Here is a 6,731-nt window from a genome sequence, read left to right on the forward strand (position 1 = left end):
CCCGCCCCCCTTTATTCATTTCTAGATCCGCGCCTGTATACCACTTTACTATACTATAAAATAAATATAGGTGTACTGGATTTTACCACATTGAAAACTCATTGCATATGGGTACCTAAATTTACTGTTATAGAGTGCAATACATTTTTAAAGCAATAAGCCAGTGTTTCCCAACCTTTTTACCACCACGGACCACTTCCACAATATTTTATAGGTCGCGGACCACCTCAATTTTACACAAACTAGGAAGACTTTTTTTTTTTTTTTTTGCTCATTAACAAGAATACACAAAATTTATTGAAAAAATTTTATTATTTTACTGTACTATTATATATAATTATTTAATTATTAAACTTTACTAATAATTTACTTAGTGTGATTTTTGTCACAAATATTTTTCGCTGTTCAAAAAAAAAAAATAATTTTTAATAGAAAACTAAGAAAGGTACCGCGGACCACCTATGACTGGCCCACGGACCACCGGTGGTCCGCGGACCACCGGTTGGGAAACACTGCAATAAGCACATTAAACCTAACCAACACAAGATTATATTAAATAGGTATGAACACACAACCATTAAAAGTTTGTTTTTAGTTTTTTATGGGTATTTACAACCAATGAACAAAATACTTAAACGTTTTCTTACTCCTACTTACTACTGACCTAGGTCTACTCTGCTTTGTTTGTAAGTTGTGTACTAGAACTGTAAGTTCTGTATTAAATTACACTCTTTTTTACTACCACCACTACTACTGCTACTACTACTACTACTACTTTTTTTTTTTATCTGAATCGTCGAACCGGGGGGAGGATTGCCTATGTTTTGCTTTCCCGCCGGTCCACCATCGTTTATTTAAATTACATAACAATAATAATTAAATAACAGCTCTACATAAACTACAATAAATGTTTGCATAATACAAATTTACAGATAATAATAATATTTACAGTAGCTACACATGATTATGATACAAGATTTTTGCTCTGTTGTCGTACTAAGGCTGATCTCTTTGCCTCTGTTGGTCCACCTTTTCTATGATGCCCATGATCCGTGTTATGTGTTGCTCCACTGCGTGCCAATTTTCCCGGCTAAATAGCATGATACTAACTATGGTATCCGGCTTTACTTCCTCAACCACTGCGGAATCCAGATTCATTAGGCTTCTCACCCACCGACCACACCTGAAGAAAGTGTGTTCCGCGTCGTCCACAGGGTCCCTGCATGATCTGCAGCCTGGACTATCCACTTTCACGAATCTGTGAAGAACTACTACTATTACTACTACTACTACTACTACTACTACTACTTACTACTGATCTAGGTTATCTGTAAGTTGGGTACTATATAAGTATTTTATCATTTCACATGTAGCACTCTTAGAAATTATTGTATTGATATTAGGTTAGCCAGAGCTTAGATTTAGGTGTAGTCACACATTCAATTAAACATTTTTTTGTACAAATCTTTGAAACGTTATTTTAACTACAACATGAATACTTTTATTGGTGTATCATAAACCTTAAATTATCATATGATTTCACTATAATAACTGTGAATTTATACAATATTTATATTTACCTATAGCATTGTACTGATGTTATTAAGGTATGACTCGGTGTATTTTAAATGGACTTTCAACGTAGGTATTGTATTACACTGTTCACATACACCTTATTGCCGACTTATTATTTCATAGATACATAGTTCATTCAACCAAAGTTTTAATTCAAAGTTAAAATTCATTTATTTAACTATAACAAAAGTCAGTAGGTATACATATTTCATTATCTCAATATACCTGCTTAATGGTCACATTGAACACACATTTAGCTAAACATTATTTTGTAACTCTTTAAAAAATAATTTTGCTTATTGCATATAGTACCTAAACTTACTGTTATAGAGTGCAATAATTATTGTTGTTACTGAAAAACACATAATCACATTACACAGTTTTATTTTCAGCCTAACAAAGATTATAAATACACAACCAACAACAAACTGTGCTCGACACTTCTTAATATGTAATTGGTACTTTTTTTAACAACATCTATCTTATACTAGCTAAATAGTTGTAGGTACTGATGTTATTTAGGTAGAGTTTGTTTAGTTCTCACACACTTTCAATGGAATTTAGTAGTATTATACGTGTTATACGGTTACAGAATACAGTTAGACATTATATTAATATAGACATTTGTAATGTTTTGTTATTAGTCTACTGCTAATTATATTAACATACATATGCGCTTACTTACTTTACTTACTTACTTACTTTACCCACAAACTAAAGATTGTATACATTCGTCTCAAATGTTATTTGTTAATAAATAATTGAACAACGATTACAGTAACCATGCAATATAAATTATGTTAGTGCAGAAGATCTCTTTGAGTATGGATTTTGACATTCAATGTACAAAAATAATATTATATATTTAATTATTTAGAATTATCAATACCTTAATATTGTACCTACTCTAAACTCGACCTAACTTTTAGGTCCTTGGGGAAGTCCAGGTGGACGAATGGGATGACATTCATGGAGATGAAGACATGGAAGGAGTGGAGGTCCCGATAGAGAACGTGGATTGAGTGGAAGTCCCGATGGAAGACATGGAAGTTGTCGACGATCAGGTGGAGTGTAATGGGGACGTGGAAGTGGTGAAAGTGTTTGAGGAAGAGGTGGAGGACGACTTCCAGGTAGAGGAGATTGAGGACGTGGAAGTGGTCGAACGACTCAGAGTGCGAGCGCCAATGATTTATCGGCAGGTGGGCTTGACACACCCGCTTCCAAAGCGGTACAACGCGGGCGCGTTGGACAGAGTCTGCAGACATTGTTACGCCCGCCACTTTGCAGGCGAGGCTCTGGGCCGAGGGGCCAATAGACACTTCTCCACGTGTTGTAACAACAGCCAAGTGACCACTGCAGGACAACGTGCGTTAGTTGATGTCCGTAGTTTAAACACTATTAGAGAGTTTGCGTGTTACCGTTTGGGCATTCGATTTGAGGGAAATAACGACACGAGACACCAACTGTTCAGTTCAATACATCAAGGCCGGTCTTTGTTGCACGTGTTCATGTGTGACGAACATGTTCAAATTGAATCAAATAAAATGAACTACATACGTCGGAATGAGAGGGATCTCCTAGCCGAAGCGTATCAAGGGCTCATGGACCATGTGAACCAACACCTCATCATCGATCCTATGGCGGTCGGCCGTATGATAATTTTGCCGTGGACGTTCGTGGGTAGCGACCGATACAACAAAATGTGTTGTCCGTAGCAAAGGCAAACCCGACCTGTCCATAACGTTTACGTGCAATCCCAGGTGGCCGGAGATCACAGAAAATCTGGCGGCTCACAGCATTGCTAATGATAGGCCTGAAATGGTGGCCAGGGTGTTCAACAGGAAACTACAGGAGCTACTAGGTGACCTAAATGTTAATCGTGTGTTTGGTACTGTTGGCGCTTACGTTTATACAATCTAGTTTTAGAAACGTGGTCTTTCCCATGCGCACATACTCGTAATCCTGGAGGAGGATTGTAAGTTCCGGACGGTGGCCGACGTCGACGACGGGGTTTGCGACTATTTGCCGGACCTGGCAACCAACAGGTGCTTACACGACTGCGTGAAGTCCCACATGATAAACGGACCGTGTGAAACAGTCAACCCGCAGTGTCCGTGCATGGTGAACAACAGCTGTTCAAAAGAATTCCCAAAAGCGTACGTAGAGGAGACTGCATACGTTGCGGACAGTGGTTATCCAAAGTACCGCCAACCGGACGATCGCGATGGCCGAGTGGTACTTGTGAGAGGTCATGAGGTTGGTAACGAGTGTGTTATGCCTTACAACCCTTACCTTCTGGTCAAGTACGACGCAAACATCAACGTCGAGATCTGCACGTCCATAAAGAGCGTCATGTATATCTACAAGGGACATGACGTGTGACATTGGAGGTTCGAGACCAAGACAAAATAGTCAAGTGAGTCTTAACCTTACGCTTACACTTATCGATATAAACATGCTTATAATTATATACATGTGTATGGTATAATGATTATATTGGTGGATTGTATATGTTTATTTAGTGTGTTCAGTGTGTATAAATTAATTGCTACTTTTTAGGGCAGTTGAATACATTCACCAATACCTTTAAGTTATTTAAATTATGTGGCTTGGTGCAAGAAGGGCCAATGTCATATTTTTGTCAATGTTCAGGAATACAATCTTAAATTATTATATTACTTAATTATATTTGTTTTTATTTAATTGTATGTCTCTCTCATTTTAAATATGTACGTTTTAGTTCGAAATTGGTCACCCACAAACAATAATAAAATTACTTTAGTTTGACATTGGCCAAAATCTAAAAATTTAAAATTAACACTCTTATGGAAACATTTATACATTTTAATTTTAATATTCCATTGAGCATAATGTTAGTAACTTCTACGTTTATGAAATGGCCAATGCCAAATCTAATTTGGACATACAGCACAAGTAACATAGGCAAATTTTAATGACATTGGTCAAATAATCTCAATTTTGTCAAAAATGTAACGTTGACCTTTTTTACATCAAGCAACATCATTTTTTTACATGTTGGTCAGGTATTATCATTATTACTATTACATTTTATGCGTTATTCTTTGTGTTTTCATTTAAGTTGTGTATAATAAACATTCTGTTGCATACAGTACTACACATCAATTTAATAAATAGTTAACTAATAAATCATTTATTTATTTTAGGAATCATATTATTTGGAGGCCAGTTGTATACATTCACCAATACCTTTAAGTTTTTTATCATATTATATTGACATTGGTCACCCACAAACAATAATAAAATTACTTTGGTTTGACATTGGCCAAAAACGAAAATTTAAAATAAACACTTTCTTATGGAAACATTTCTACATTTTAATTATAATATTCCATTGAGCATAATGTTAGTAACTTCTACATTTATAAACTGGCCATACAGCACAAGGAACATAGGCAAATTTTAATGACATTGGTCAAATAATCTCAATTTTGTCAAAATGTAACTTTGACCCTTCTTGCACCAAGCCACAGAATTTTTTATATGTTGATCAGGTATTATTATTATTATTATTACATTTTATGCGTTATTCCATGTGTTTTCATTCAAGCTGTGTATAATAAACATTCTATTGCATACAGTACTACACATCAATTTAATAAATAGTTAACTAATAAATAAATTATTTTAATTAAATATTTATTTAATAAGATATATGAAGTATACATGACATGTATTACATGTATATGGTATAATGATTATTATGGTGGATTGTATACAATTATTTACTACTTTCTAGGGCAGTTGTAATACATTCACCATCAGCTTTAAGTTTTATACTTCAATATATAAGATATATTTTATATTTTTATGTGTTGCTTAGGTATTATATAATGTGTATAATAAACATTGTATTGCATGGAGTACTAAAATTACATTACATAAATAGTTAACTAATAAATTATTTATTTATTTTTAATAATTCCCATCATTAGTGTCTAAGACTTATATAGTACATTCTATGTGTATTCAAATTGTGTATAATAAACATTCTATAGTACTACAGTACTACACATCAATCAATTACCATCAATAGTGTCTAATATACGTAGGTTGGACCATATATTATGTACTTCTACAGAGAGTTCTATAGGTGGTCTACATTAGTGGTAATACTATTGATAGATTTTTATTATAGATATTACATGGAAAATTATTATGATTCCATCGTTATTGCATTTAACAATATTTTATGCACGTGTCATTTTTACCATTGTTATTTTACTAACTATTTTTTAGGTTTTTATGGTAGTTGTATACTTTTACCAATACCAATAACTTTTTTTTTTTTTACTTTTGTATACTACCTATATTATATACTTTACATTTTATGTGTTGTTTAGGTATTATTATTTTTAAATTTAATGTTTTTTCATTCAAGCTGTTTATACACATTATTATTAAGTACACCAACTGACTAATAAACCTAATAAGTATAAATTTCGCAAACGTCTCAGCAAAGTGAAACACACTTTTATGGATTGACATTCCTATAGCTTTGCCATTCTTATATAATATATATTATACAGTGATTTATAAACAGTCACACTGATATTATACATTTTTTGTTTATAGATTAAAAATAGATGGTTTCCACAGTACAAAATGTAAACTACTGTTATCGCCTTGATCACCTACTAATTCCAACTCTGTAAATTGTTTAAATTGTAAATTTATATAAATTAATATTAATATTTAGCTACTCAAGCCGTTTTTGTTGTACGTGTGCCACTACAACATTTATATCATAATATATCAGTCACATTTATACACCATTAAACGATTGTAGAGATTCATCATCATGTGTTCACTAACAGTTAAAGTAAAGAACTGTAAGTCTTCGTACAATTTAAAAAAAAATAATTCTTAGTAGGCTTAAACGTTTCAATTCGCTTCACTACGAAATAAATTTAAATCATTAAAGCTTTAAATATATTTATGCAATATATATAATATAAATATATAAATGCAATGCTATGCGTCTACACAACAAAAAATAAATTAAATTCACTTAATAATAATATTAATAATAATACCGATCACGACACCAAACGGTATCATCTTATATTGAGCCAGTCAATATATCTTTTCAATATTTCATTATAGTTACGTCAACT

This window comes from Acyrthosiphon pisum, chromosome X, assembly GCF_005508785.2.
Source record: "Acyrthosiphon pisum isolate AL4f chromosome X, pea_aphid_22Mar2018_4r6ur, whole genome shotgun sequence".
NCBI lineage: Eukaryota > Metazoa > Arthropoda > Insecta > Hemiptera > Aphididae > Acyrthosiphon > Acyrthosiphon pisum.